Source organism: Schistocerca cancellata, chromosome 5 (assembly GCF_023864275.1).
Source record: "Schistocerca cancellata isolate TAMUIC-IGC-003103 chromosome 5, iqSchCanc2.1, whole genome shotgun sequence".
Lineage (NCBI taxonomy): Eukaryota > Metazoa > Arthropoda > Insecta > Orthoptera > Acrididae > Schistocerca > Schistocerca cancellata.
Window position 1 is genome coordinate 691299452 of NC_064630.1, and position 15411 is coordinate 691314862.

A 15411-nucleotide genomic window follows, 5' to 3' on the forward strand; every position below is an offset into this window, starting at 1 on the left:
CACAATTCAGAATTTTCTCTTCACACATGGTTTGCTTTATAGTCCACTTTTCACTTTCGTTCAAGTTTACGTTAGAGATAGATACCGTCATAACATACTTCCCGAAATTTAAGTACATGTTTGATGTTATCAAATTCCTTCTTTATACGAATGCATGTCGCGGTAATACGTACTGATACAATTTCCTCATTAGCGTTCGACAATATAAAATGGTGCAAGCTGTTCGAGATTCTGTACGGGTAAGCTATAGGGAGAGACGGGTCATATACAATATGTACAACAACCAAGAGGGTATAATAAGAGTGGACGATCAAGAACGAAGTTCTCGTATTAAGAAGGGTGTAAGACAAGGCTGTAGCCTTTCGCCCCTACCTTTCAATCTGTACATCGAGGAAGCAATGATGGAAATAAAAGAAAGGTTCAGGAGTGGAATTAAAATACAAAGTGAAAGGATATCAATGATACGATTCGATGATGACATTGCTATCCTGAGTGAAATTGAAGAAGAATTAAATGATCTGCTGAACGGAATGAACAGTCTACTGAGTACACAGTATGGTTTGAGAGTAAATCGGAGAAAGACGAAAGTAATGAGAAGTAGTAGGAATGAGAACAGCGAGAAACTTAACATCAGGATTGATGGTCACGAAGTCAATGAAGTTAAGGAATTCTGCTACCTAGGCAGTAAAATAACCAATGACGGACGGAGCAAGGAGGACATCAAAAGCAGACTCGCTATGGCAAAAAAGGCATTTCTGGCCAAGAGAAGTCTACTAATATCAAATACCGGCCTTAATTTGAGGAAGAAATTTGTGAGGATGTACATCTGGAATACAGCATTGTATGGTAGTGAAACATGGACTGTGGGAAAACCGGAACAGAAGAGAATCGAAGCATTTGAGATGTGGTGCTATAGACGAATGTTGAAAATTAGGTGGACTGATAAGGTAAGGAATGAGGAGGTTCTACACAGAATCGGAGAGGAAAGGATTATGTGGAAAACACTGATAAGGAGAAGAGACAGGATGATAGGACATCTGCTAAGACATGAGGCAATGACTTCCATGGTACTAGAGGGAGCTGTAGAGGGCAAAAACTGTAGAGGAAGACAGAGATTGGAATACGTCAAGCAAATAATTGAGGACGTAGGTTGCAAGTGCTACTCTGAGATGAAGAGGTTAGCACAGGAAAGGAATTCGTGGCGGGCCGCATCAAACCAGTCAGCAGACTGATGACAAAAAAAAAAAAAAAAAAGTCAAGTGGTTTAGAGCCCACGACCTTCCGGCTGAGTACTCCGCGGCCATTGTCAAGTGGTGGCTGTATTTTAATTGCTGCCGCCGTCCTTAAACAGCCGCGCGCCGTCTGTGACGTCACTGGTGCTCGCTCCTGCGCCATACAGGGTAAAGGTTTCGTTGCGCGCCCGCCGCGTCCTTCAACGTTCCTATGGCCGGTTCCCATATCGTGCATAGCTGCAGGTCGCTGTCTTTATTGAGGAGGCTGTCACAAATTTTTATTTCGGGCGTTTCTTTCATTACACTATCCCAGAAACTAGAAGTTTGTGAAATAACATATGTCTCGTCAAGTGCAATACGATGTCCGTTTTCTAGAGCATGCTGTGCTACCGCTGACTTTTCAGGGCACTGAAGGCGAAAGCATCTCTCGTGATCCACATAACGTTGTTCAAAAGCACGCACAGTCTGTCACATTTTACATTTACATTTACATTTATACTCCGCAAGCCTCCCAACGGTGTGTGGCGGAGGGCACTTTACGTGCCACTGTCATTACCTCCCTTTCCTGTTCCACTCGCGTATGGTTCGCGGGAAGAACGACTGTCTGAAAGGCTCTGTGCGCGCTCTAATCTCTCTAATTTTACATTCGTAATCTCCTCGGGAGGTATAAGTAGGGGGAAGCAATATATTCGATACCTCATCCAGAAACGCACCCTCTCGAAACCTGGCGAGCAAGCTACACCGCGATGCAGAGCGCCTCTCTTGCAGAGTCTGCCACTTGAGTTTGTTAAACATCTCCGTAACGCTATCACGGTTACCAAATAACCCTGTGACGAAACGCGCCGCTCTTCTTTGGATCTTCTCTATCTCCTCCGTCAACCCGACCTGGTACGGATCCCACACTGATGAGCAATACTCAAGTATAGGTCGAACGAGTGTTTTGTAAGCCACCTCCTTTGTTGATGGACTACATTTTCTAAGGACTCTCCCAATGAATCTCAACCTGGTACCCGCCTTACCAACAATTAATTTTATATGATCATTCCAGTTCAAATCGTTCCGCACGCATACTCCCAGATATTTTACAGAAGTAACTGCTACCAGTGTTTGTTCCGCTATCATATAATCATACAATAAAGGATCCTTCTTTCTATGTATTCGCAATACATTACATTTGTCTATGTTAAGGGTCAGTTGCCACTCCCTGCACCAAGTGCCTATCCGCTGCAGATCTTCCTGCATTTCGCTACAATTTTCTAATGCTGCAACTTCTCTGTATACTACAGCATCATCCGCGAAAAGCCGCATGGAACTTCCGACACTATCTACTAGGTCATTTATATATATTGTGAAAAGCAATGGTCCCATAACACTCCCCTGTGGCACGCCAGAGGTTACTTTAATGTCTGTAGACGCCTCTCCGTTGATAACAACATGCTGTGTTCTGTCTGCTAAAAACTCTTCAATCCAGCCACACAGCTGGTCTGATATTCCGTAGGCTCTTACTTTGTTTGTCAGGCGACAGTGCGGAACTGTATCGAACGCCTTCCGGAAGTCAAGAAAAATAGCATCTACCTGGGAGCCTGTATCTAATATTTTCTGGGTCTCATGAACAAATAAAGCGAGTTGGGTCTCACACGATCGCTGTTTCCGGAATCCATGTTGATTCCTACATCAACATAAAACTGTCCCACATAAAACTGTCCACTGTACTTTATATATTGCTGGCGCTCGACTACCTACATGTATAGCCTTCCAAAGGTTCAGAAAAAGAACATAACTGTACTTCCCATCGTGTGAACCACTGAATCGCAGACTTACAGACTCGTGAAACTTCTGGCCAGCCTCCTTACACGGCACATTGGTAATTGTGTGCACCATATAAAAAATTTAACCGACTTCATCAGTGGAATTAAATGCCTGCCTCTTGGAGAAGGAGATATCATGATTAGCTTTGCCGCGATGTCATTATTTCTACTCAGTATTCGATAGTCCAACTCTCCAAGTTTTTTTATCTCACTCTGACACATCGTATTTTTTGTATGATAGATAATACACTCCTGGAAATTGAAATAAGAACACCGTGAATTCATTGTCCCAGGAAGGGGAAACTTTATTGACACATTCCTGGGGTCAGATACATCGCATGATCACACTGACAGAACCACAGGCACATAGACACAGGCAACAGAGCATGCACAATGTCGGCACTAGTACAGTGTATATCCACCTTTCGCAGCAATGCAGGCTGCTATTCTCCCATGGAGACGATCGTAGAGATGCTGGATGTAGTCCTGTGGAACGGCTTGCCATGCCATTTCCACCTGGCGCCTCAGTTGGACCAGCGTTCGTGCTGGACGTGCAGACCGCGTGAGACGACGCTTCATCCAGTCCCAAACATGCTCAATGGGGGACAGATCCGGAGATCTTGCTGGCCAGGGTAGTTGACGTACACCTTCTAGAGCACGTTGGGTGGCACGGGATACATGCGGATGTGCATTGTCCTGTTGGAACAGCAAGTTCCCTTGCCGGTCTAGGAATGGTAGAAAGATAGGTTCGATGACGGTTTGGATGTACCGTGCACTATTCAGTGTCCCCTCGACGATCACCAGTGGTGTACTGCCAGTGGAAGAGATCGCTCCCCACACCATGATGCCGGGTGTTGGCCCTGTGTGCCTCGGTCGTATGCAGTCCTGGTTGTGGCGCTCACCTGCACGGCGCCAAACACGCATACGACCATCATTGGCACCAAGGCAGAAGCGACTCTCATCGCTGAAGACGACACGTCTCCATTCGTCCCTCCATTCACGCCTGTCGCGACACCACTGGAGGCGGGCTGCACGATGTTGGGGTGTGAGCGGAAGACGGCCTAACGGTGTGCGGGACCGTAGCCCAGCTTCATGGAGACGGTTGCGAATGGTCCTCGCCGATACCCCAGGAGCAACAGTGTCCCTAATTTGCTGGGAAGTGGCGGTGCGGTCCCCTACGGCACTGCGTAGGATCCTACGGTCTTGGCGTGCATCCGTGCGTCGCTGCGGTCCGGTCCCAGGTCGACGGGCACGTGCACCTTCCGCCGAACACTGGCGACAACATCGATGTACTGTGGAGACCTTACGCCCCACGTGTTGAGCAATTCGACGGTACGTCCACCCGGCCTCCCGCATGCCCACTATACGCCCTCGCTCAAAGTCCGTCAACTGCACATACGGTTCACGTCCACGCTGTTGCGGCATGCTACCAGTGTTAAAGACTGCGATGGAGCTCCGTATGCCACGGCAAACTGGCTGACACTGACGGCGGCGGTGCACAAATGCTGCGCAGCTAGCGCCATTCGACGGCCAACACCGCGGTTCCTGGTGTGTCCGCTGTGCCGTGCGTGTGATCATTGCTTGTACAGCCCTCTCGCAGTGTCCGGAGCAAGTATGGTGGGTCTGACACACCGGTGTCAATGTGTTCTTTTTTCCATTTCCAGGAGTGTATTTTAACCAGACGGACGGCGTCGAGATGAGTAGCTCATTACCTCCACTTACAGCCAATCTGTTTATGGAGTACTTTGAGGACATCTCTTTGGGCACGACTTCTGCAAAGCTTAAATGCTTTTATCGTTAGGTCAACGACACGTTCGATGTCTGGTTTTATGGACGCGAATTCTTGGACCACATCAACAATATCCATGACAATACCAACTTCCGTCGCAGAAACATTCTGTTCTGGGAGCATGATGTATCGAGTGGAAGCCGTCTCAGACGCCGAAAACCTGCCGAAGGAACTGAGCCACTTGCGGAAAGTATTCAAGGAAACGGCTACAACGATCGCCAGATTTCTCAAGTCGTCTTTCTGAAAACACGTCAACAGAAGAACCTCGAAAAGGATCCGAAGAAACTGGCGTTTTTGACGTTCTGTGGCTCAGTAAGAGGAAAGATTGGCCGGCTCCTAAAGACGCTTAATATCGATTCGGTCTTCAGGGCTCCGGCAAAAATTCGACAGTTCATGAGGCCTGTGAAAGAAGCGGTAGGCTTCAGAACACCAGTACTATATAAAACGCCGTGTGATTATGGACAGTTCCATATCGGTCAGACTGTGCGTACTATTGAACAGCGCTATGTAGAACATGAGTGATGCTTTCGCCTACAGAACCTTGAGGAACCAGCGATAGCAGAGCATACTCTAGAAAACTGACGTAGTATTGCATTCGACGAGGCATCTGTTGGAATAGCGTAGTAAACAAGCGATCGAGATAAGAAGTTGTGACGACATCCTCAATAAAGAGAGCGGCCACAGCTAAGTACAGCTTGGGACTCACACATCGAGAGGTTGAAGCGGGTGCGGAGAGCGCGCAACGAGAAAATTACAATATACAGCTCTAGAGCGAGCACCATTGACGTCACAGAAAGCAGCACGGTTATTTAAGGACGGTAGCAGAAACTAAAAGATCGCCAAGTAGTATTCGGCCGAAAACCCGTGGATTTTAAACCACTTGACGCGCATGAAAGGTCGACAAAATTTTATGAAATTCCTTCTTTCCAGAAGCGCTTTCTTTTTTCCCTATTGAGCCAAAGGTCTTGCCGCAGTGGTAACACCGATTCCCGTCAGATCACCGAAGTTAAGAGCTGTCGGACTTCGCTAGCACGTCACCGTCCGGGTCTGCCGAATGCTGTTGAGGCCAACTGAGGACTTACGTGACTGAGAAGTAGCGACGCCGGTCACGAAATCTGACGACGACCGAGAGAGCACTGTGCTCTCCACATGCCCCTCCATATCCAAATCTGGCGACGCCTATGGTCTGAGAATGACACGGGCCGGTCGGTAGCGTTGGGTCTCCAAAGCCTGCTCTGACGTTCTTTTTTTCTATTACCAGTCTGTATATTTATTCATCCGCTCTACTGTGGAGCTTATTTTCCTTACTAAATAACAAACCTCTTACGCTCCTTTAAGGGTTTCATTTTCTAATACTATCTTGTCAGCACCATCTGATTTAATTCGATTATTACCCATTATATTTGTTTACCTTTGCTGATATTCATCATATAAACTCATTTCAAATATTTATCAATAGAATTCCGCTGCTCTTCCAAGTCGTTTGCTGTCTCTTACAGTATTACGACAAATCTTAAAGGTTTAGAATATTCTTCCTGAGCTTTAATTCCCTTCCAAAATTTCTGTTTTTCTTTACTGATTACTCAACTTACAGATTCCATGACATCAGACAGAAGCTAACTAAGACTGCCTCATCTAATTCTCAAATAAAGCTTCCCTAACACGCCCTTCGATTCTTACAAATGCCGTCTGGTTTCTGTATAAGTTGTAGAAACGTTTCGCTTACTGCATTTGTCACCTGCTATATTCAGAATTTCAACAAAATTCCTGTCAACCGAAAGTTCTCTAAATCTACAACTTCTGTAAATGTAGGCTCGCCTTTTTTAAGGAAATATCCTAAGTTGAAGTGAAATGTTAGAAATATAGAGATTTGGGGTCAAACGAATTTAGAGCAATATCAACAGCCGCAGAGAATGGTGTAACAGGAGAAGGATTCATTGCGTACAGGAAAGTAGGGCAGAGTAAATTAAGCGATACGGTTATTTTCATCAGAATCGACAGGAAGCCTAAGCCTACAACAATGGTTCAGGTATATATGGCAACGTCGCCAACAGGTGGAGAGTTACGGTAAGTATATGAGGATACCGAACGGGTAACTCAGTATGTAAAAGGGAGTTGATAATCTAATAAACGTGGAAGATTGTAAAGAGGTCGTAGAGGTCGGCAATAATATGGGCTGATGTGATGTTCGAAACAGCAGACTCCCTGTTTGATTCAGCGGCTATAAACTAATCGTTCAAAGGTTTTAATTACGTTAGCCGCATCTGGGTACTGAATTGTGTCAATAATAAAAGGAGAAAATTTCCCCTGCGACCCAAACTTCCAACATGTTACTCGTTAATGATGTAGCGATACCTGCCTAGCCATCAACCCCTTACTCGCAGCTGACCATACAGACACACACACACGCGCGCGCGCGCGCGCGCGCGCACACACACACGCACACACACAAGGCGACGTACGCTGAGAATTTAGGTCAAAGGGGGAAATCTGGAAACTTTGTACCCAACATTCGTTGCCCGTCACAAACATGTTCTGGGTACGAAGTTCCGAACTTTTCCGCTCTAGTGTTCGTTATAGGTTAATTTGAATATGTGGCTTTTCGAGCCACGAAACCAGTAGTGGTTCAGTAATGAAAGACTAAAAGAACCGAAGCGGTTTATTAATACCCTAGGTGACTACTCATAGCTGTGGTTATCCTACCTACGAGGTTGTCTGCAGAGGGGAAGTGTGCTGAGATGGCAGTGGCGTTCAATGCGACGGCTCACGTAAAGCGGGCAACAATTTTGTTGTCACTGATGAATTTCAGTGCCCAAATGCGTACAACGACATTAAAACCTTTGAACAATATGGTCTCGGTAGCATAAATAAGAGACGAGAGCAACTAATTGAGTTTAACAATAAATTTCAACTAGTAATAGTGAGTAGATTGTCCAAAAATTACAGGGGCAAAAGGTATACTTTGGAAAAGCCCGGAGATATGGTAAGATTTCAGCTGGATAACGTCATGGACAGACCAAGATTCCGAAACAGATACTGGTTTGTACAACCTACCAAGGAGCAGGTATAAGCTCGGATCACAACTTAGTAGACTGAAGTCTAAGAGAATCCTCCGGAAGAATCAGTGTGAAAGTAATTTGGATACTGAAGTGTTGAGGAGTGATGAGATGTGTTTGAAGTTTGCTAAGGCTGCAAATACTGTGACAATGAATACCACCGTACGCGGTTCAGCTGGAGAAGAATTGGTATGTTTAAACAGGGCTTCCACAGAAGTTAAAGAGACAAACATAGGTACAAAGAAGGTAGCTGTGAAAAATGCTTCCGTAACATGAAATACTTCAACAGATCGACGCAATAAGAAAGTATAAAGAAATTCACAGTAAGCCAAGAATACAGCACTATGGGCCATTCAGGAATTAGATAAGCAGGAAGTACAGGTAATCCAAGATGAAGGGAATGCTCGACAAATGAGAAGAAATTGAGAAAGAAATGGTCGTCGGAAGAGTTAAATCCAGCCTAGTTGTCAAATATGAGATGTCTAGGAAGCCTGTTTTCTCGGATTGCTAGGCAACATTCAAAAAAATCGTATTAATGAGTTTTATTACAAAATGGACAAATACAATTCTGAACTTCGAGTTACACAGTGTAAGAGGTTCGAGCAAATGTAATTTCGATGTATTGCTCATGCACTGCCTGCAATAGGCAAGGTATAAGAGAATCTCTGACCAGAGAACAGTGTTGACTGCAGTAGGAACTGTGTAGCTGTAGCAGTAAGTTGTTGCTAGTCTGCTCTGGTCTGGTCTGGTGTATCGTGTTGGCTGGCCCGGTCGCGGTGCAGCGATGTCGGAGCCTGAGTATTATTGTACAAGGTAAAAAGCAGCCTCGCGCATATGTAGTAATGTTATCTCAAGTCGCATGTAAATGTTTTAAAACTCTCGTAATAATAATCTTCCTTATAAAAAGTAACTTTTAACAACCATTCATTTCAATTTAACGAATTTACTAATTTCTCCCATCCATGATCATCCCGATTATTGCAATAGAAAAATCAGTTGCTTTCTTTCATAAATGACATATAGGTCGGCCAGCATTGCACAGAGCTGTGCCGGAAAAATTTATTGTAAGATCAGATATATCCGGCGACTTCATTGAGGTAAGAATTACTCCTTTTTTTATTCAGAATGATCTTTCAGGGCCATGACGCAGCACTGCTGTCGTCCAAAATTTACCAGGTTAAATTCACAGTGAATTATTGAAAAGTCATAAGTGAGCGACAATTTAATTGAGAGGTTAGTTACATTGTTTTATTACCAGGTTACTGAATTTATTTTTTTATTGGGACGTTACACTAAATGTGAACGACATAATTATAATTTTTACTGTTGAGAGGTTTAGGAATTTTTCTGTTGTTTGGTTACGCTAAATGTGAATGCATTTTGAGCTTAGATTAAATCAGAAAGAATTTTGTGTGGAGGTTAAATGTGAATGAATTTCTGTATGGAGGCTATAAATGGGAACGAATTTTGTGGGGAGGTTGCGCTGTGAAAGAATTTTGTTTTGTGGTTACACTAAATTAGAATCTTATTCATATCATTTATTATTTTATTTATTTTTTTATATTGTGGGGAGGTTACAACAGATGTGTCGCAAGCAAAGGGTGACAGACAAAATAAGAAATCCCTTCAGTATAACAAAGCCCATGTCCGTGTTGCATAGACAGTACATGCAAGTAATTAGAGTTGAAGCCTCTATCCAAGTTGCTAGTCTTGAATTTGCTACAGAACTGGGCCGCCACCAGTTTTTTTTTTATTTTTTCTTTATTGAATTTCAATTGCTGCGGGCTGGCAGCAGCTTAGTATGCCGCTCTTCAGCCTACAGACTTTGTGAGATAGATGAAGAGAATAAAAACAGGCGATAAAATCGGAGACTTAAAGAGTAAAATGGCGAAAAGAAATCGTGGAACTTAAAACAAAGAACAGAGGGATGATGATGCTAATAAAATACGTACGAAGCAGACAGGTAAAACAATAGACAGACAATTAAAAAAACACAGCGACAGTCTGGATTCTGTTCGCAAAAGACATAAAATTCACACCTAGCGACAGCATGGTTTCTGTTCGCAACACAAGAAAGACGAACAACCCTGAATAGTCACTGGAACACTGCACTAAAAAGTTGGCAAATGTGACATACCACAGCCGAGAGCAGGTGGGGGGAACCTGGACAGATGATGGGAAAACAAAAAAGGGGTGAAAGGAGAGTAAAAGCGAAGGGGGGAACCGGGAAAGGAGCTGATGGAGGATGAGGACCCATAAGAGGGGTGGGGGGCAGACGCGACAGGGTGTGGGGTAGGCAGAGGAGGGGAATACAAAAGGACTTGGGTGGGGGGAGAAGGGAGGTAGGGAGAGGTTTAGTGGGGAGAAAACAGGACGGAAGGGGGGGAAGAGGGAGCCCAGGGAAAGGACAGAGGAAAGGAGGGGGAGTGAGGATCAGAGTTGATAGGAGGGATAAATGGAGAGAGAGAGGGCATTGTCCGGGAGGGGGAGTTGATGGAAGCCACCTTGGGAAAGGAGATGCAGGGTGTAGAGATGGAGGGTAGGGGGACACAACGGTGAAGACATGGCAGGGGGTGGGGATGGGAGAGGAGAGGAGCAACCAGGGGGTGAGGGGGTTCAAGACGGCGGGAGGTGTAGAGGATGCAGATATGTTCGAGGAATAGGAGCAGATAGGGGAAAGGAATGAGATCATAGAGGATCCACGTGGGGGACGGGAGGCGTATACGGAAGGCGAGGTGGAGTGCATGACGCTCAAGGATCTGGAGGGACTTATAGAATTTGGGGGGAGGGGCAGATATCCAGGCAGGCCTGGCATAACAGAGGATGGGACGGATTAAGGATTTGTAGGTGTGGAGGATGGTAGAGGGGTGCAACCCCCACGTCCGGCCAGAGAGGAGTTTGAGGAGTTGGAGGCGGTTGTGGGCTTTGGATTGGATGGAGTGGAGATGAGGGATCCAGGTGAGGTGACGGTCAATGGTGAGGGCAAGGTAGGTGAGGGTGGGGGTGAGGCGGACAGGACGTGCGCAGACAGTAAGGGAGAAATCCAGGAGCCGGAAGGAGCGAGTGGTACGACCTACGATGATTGCCTGGGTCTTGGAAGGATTGAGTTTCAGGAGCCACTGGTTACACCATGCAGCAAAAAGTTCAAGGTGATTCTGGAGAAGGCGTTGGGACCGTTGGAGGGTAGGAGCGAGGGCGAGGAATGCGGTGTCATCAGCATATTGCAAGAGGTGTATTGGAGGGGGGAGGGGGGGTTGGGGCATATCCGCCATGTACAGGAGGTAGAGGAGAGGGGAGAGGACAGAGCCGTGGGGCACACCTGCAGAGGGGTAGAAGGTGTGGGAATTGGCATTATTGATGGTAACATAGGATGGGCGGTGGGAGAGGAAGGAGGCCACCAGACGGATGTAGTTGATAGGAAGGGCGTAGGTTTGGAGTTTAAACAGGAGACCAGGATGCCAGACACGGTCATAGGCCTTTTCGAGGTCAAGTGAGACAAAAATGGCGGAGCGACGGGAGTTAAGCTGGAGAGAGAGGAGTGAGGCGGAGGAGTTGGTCATCAGCAGAGAAGGAAGGTCGAAAGCCATATTGGGTGTTTGGGAGGAGGTGGTTTTGGTGGAGGTGGAGATGGATGCGCCGGGAAAGGATGGATTCCAAGAGCTTGCTGCCGCCACCAGTCTGGCATGGCGCTTATGGCCTCTTATAGAGGCCGCTGCTGTCGCGTTGTCGTCCTGGAGAGGGGTTGGTCAGCATGCTATTGGCTGACGCCTTCTCACAGCCATCTCTTCTCTGTCGTTCCCGACTGGCGTTTAGGTGCTTGACTTTAACCCGTAACGGGAAAAACTGACTTAGCGTACAGAAGATTCAAAACAACCTTCCGCGAAATTAAAAGCAAAGGCATCAACACTTAGTTAATTGCGAACACCGTTAGAGAGAATTCCAGAAGAGAGAACGGATATCGGAAAGAGTACACTGAAGGTCTCTGCGAGGAGGACTTTAATGATGACGTGACAGATGACAAAATGGGAGTCGATGTGGAAAATACAGGTGATATAGCATTAGTGTTTAAGTTTAACAGAGCTCTGAAAAGCTTCCCATCAAACAGACAGGACAGATAAGTTTTCTTCGGTATTTCTAAAATCACTAGCGAAACCAAACAATAATTCTAATTGGTATTTAGAATCTATTAGTCTGAAGACACAGCATCTGACTTTTGGAAAAATACCCTGCACACAGTCCCTGAGATAGCAAGGCTAGATGACTTAGGGAACATCTGCACAATCCACTCAACAGCTAATACATCCAGACTCTGACAAGAATAATATGTAGAAGCACAGAAGAGAAAATTATGTGACGATCAGTTTAGCTTTAGGAAAAGAAGAGGCACAAGAGGGACAGTTCTGTTGCGCTTGATAACGGAAGCAAGGCTTGAGAAAAATCGAAACACGTTAACAGGATCTGTCGACCAAGAGAAAGCGTTCGACAACATAAGATGGTTGTACATTTTCAAAATTTCTGAGAAAAATAGGAGTAAGCTACAGGGAAATACAGGTTATCTATAACATGTACAAGACCAGGAGGAAACTTTAAGAATGGAAGTCAATGACTAAGTGTTCGGATTAAAAACAAGGATTTAGTCTTTCGTCCCTATTGCACACTGTATACATCGAAGAGGTAAAGACGGAAATAAAGAAAGTTTCAACTGTCTTACTAAAATCCCCTGTGAAGTGATATCAATGATGAGAGTCGCTAAAGCCGTAGCTATCCTGAGTGAAAGTGAGGAAAAAATATAGGAACATCTGAATGGAATGAACAGTTCAATGAGTACAGAATCTAGGTTAATCGTAAACTGCAGAAAAACGAAAGTAATGCGTAGGAGCTGAAACAAGTAGAAACAAGCTTAACTTCAAAACTGGTGAACATGAGACAGACTAAGTTAAGAAAATCTACTACCTGAAAACAAAATAACACGATGAACGAAGCAAGGAGGACAGAAAAAGAAGACTAGCGGTGGCAAAGAGGGCATACCCGACGAAAAGAAGACCGTAAGTTGCGGAAGAAATTTCTGAGAATGTGCGTTTCGTGTGCAGCATTGTATGGTAGTGCATCATGGACTGTGAAAAACCCGTAAAAGAAGGGAATCGAACCGCTTGAGATGTGATGCTACTGAAAATGTTGAAAATTAGATGAACTGATGATATGTAAAAAGATATTCGAAAAACGCTGGAAAAAGATGGACTGAATTTTGTGATTTTAGGGCTCTAGGTTATGTCAATGTCCTCGCAATGTCAGGTCTACATGGACAGTACAATGAAAGGCCATTACAAAATCTGTGTTTAGTCGCTGTGCTAAACATTCCATAAATCATTGTGGAGTTCATGTATTGTCATGTGTTCCCTACAGCGTAACCTGTTTTGTAACTGTAGAGAAGTTATATTCATTCTTCTCGTCTCCTGCATATGTAAATGTATAGATGGATATTACTTGCAGAAGAAAGAGGAAAAATTTTTAAACGATTGTCGAGTACTCGCTGGAGTGATCATTACTGCTCAGTTAAAGTCATAAAAGAAAACATGAAAACAGTGGTGGGAACTTTGGATGATACGCAGGACCCATCTGAAGCGAACCTTGGTAATAAATCTGCAGCAAGCTTGCTCCTTCCAGTTTCTGTGATTTTATCTTTTTGACCGACGTCAGCTTTTGGCACACAATAGTGAAGGAAGTAAATTTAGTCCGGCAATATCTTTAGTCTCGGAAAATGACTTTGTATAAAGGACTAGCTAAATTAAAAATCCTGAATAAATGTTTAGTGATGCAAAAAACTACAGCTACAGACAACGCTGTTACTTTTGGCACTAAAAGCACATTATCCTCTGCCGACGAGGAAGAAAGAGGGTAAATAAAACAACGCAAGATGAACTAGCTCATGATGCTGGAATATCGATTCAAAAAGTTCGTCTACCTGCGTTTGAATGAATAGAGCGGTTTATACTAGAACTGTCACAACAATACATAGCTATGAAAAAAAAGTCACCAGAATTTTCCAAACTTATGACTGAAGCTTCAGCGTTTGTAGAAATTTATCGTACGTTTGATAAGGAGCGGGCGGAGCAAGAAATAAAAATGTGTAAATGAATCCCATACGAGTGTGGACGTTGGTGCTAGATGTACAGCCCAAGAACTCTTCCAGATTACAATTAAATGGGGCTTCAGTGAATTAGTCAGTAACCAGTACACCACAATCCACTATTTCTTGACTATTTGTGTCTCAGTCGCACCAGGCGAGAGACGTTTTTCTAAATGAACTAATAAAAAATTATTATTGTTCTGCATCTACGACGGTACTCCCAAATGTAAGGTCTCCAACTTTTTTAAAACTACAGAACTTTGTCTGTGTGGCAGTTGGTCACACTGTTATGAGGAGTGCTTTACGCGCCGTGTGTAAACATGCACACGCCGCGCTGAGGCGCTCAGTATTGGCTTGGCAGCCGTTGAGAATGGAGCTGCCGTTGAATATTACCGCCGTGTGCGAATTGCGCACAGTTATTCGGTTTTTGAAAGCAAAGGGCATGCGCCGATTGAAGTCCATCGCCAATTGACGGAACAATATGATGAGTCGTGCGTGGATGTAAAAAATGTTTTTAAGTGGTGTAGAGAGTTTGCAGCTGGTCGGACCGAAATTGACGACGAACAAAGGAGCGGGAGACCGTCAATTTCTTAGGTGACAGTGTTGAAGGTTGAGCAAAGCATGCGTGAGGATCGGCGGATCACACTGGGTGATCTCTGCACGTTGGATCCTGAGGTTTCCCGAAGCACCGCTCACATAATTTTGACGGAAACATGGAACCACTGGAAGGTGTGCGCAAGATGGGTGGCATGCATACTGACTGAGGACCACATGTGGCAATGAGTTGATGCATCCCGCGCATTTCTTCACCGCCTTGCAGCCGAACAGGACAACTTTCTGGACTGAATTGTCACGGGTGACGATCCTTCTTCGCCAAAGCCGCGAAAATTCAAACAAACACAGTCTGCCGGTAAAGTCAGGCATCCGGTTTTTTGGGATCGGAAAGGGGTATTGTTGGTTGACTTTATGCCCACTGGGACCACAGTTAACGCTGAGAGGTACTGTGAGACTCTGAAAGAACTCAAACGGGCAATTCAGAACCTTAGAAGAGGAATGTTGAGCAAGGGCGTACACATTCTCCATGACAACGCTCGCCCACACATCGCTCGGCAAACCGTTGCTCTCCTGCAACAGTTTCAGCGGAACATAATCAGCCACCTACCCTATAGATGATGATGATGATGATTAGTGTTTTAGGGCGCACAACAGCGAGGTTATCAGCGCCCGTTCCCAAAAGTTCAATTCAGAGCGAAATTGTGAGAGAATTGGTATCGTTCAAATTGCAAGATTGGACACAGCACATCAAAACAGGGAGATAAAACTAAAAATAAAATAGCAGTACAAACAGGTAAAAATAATTAATTAACGGTGGCTGAGTGATCACTTACAAATAATGGGT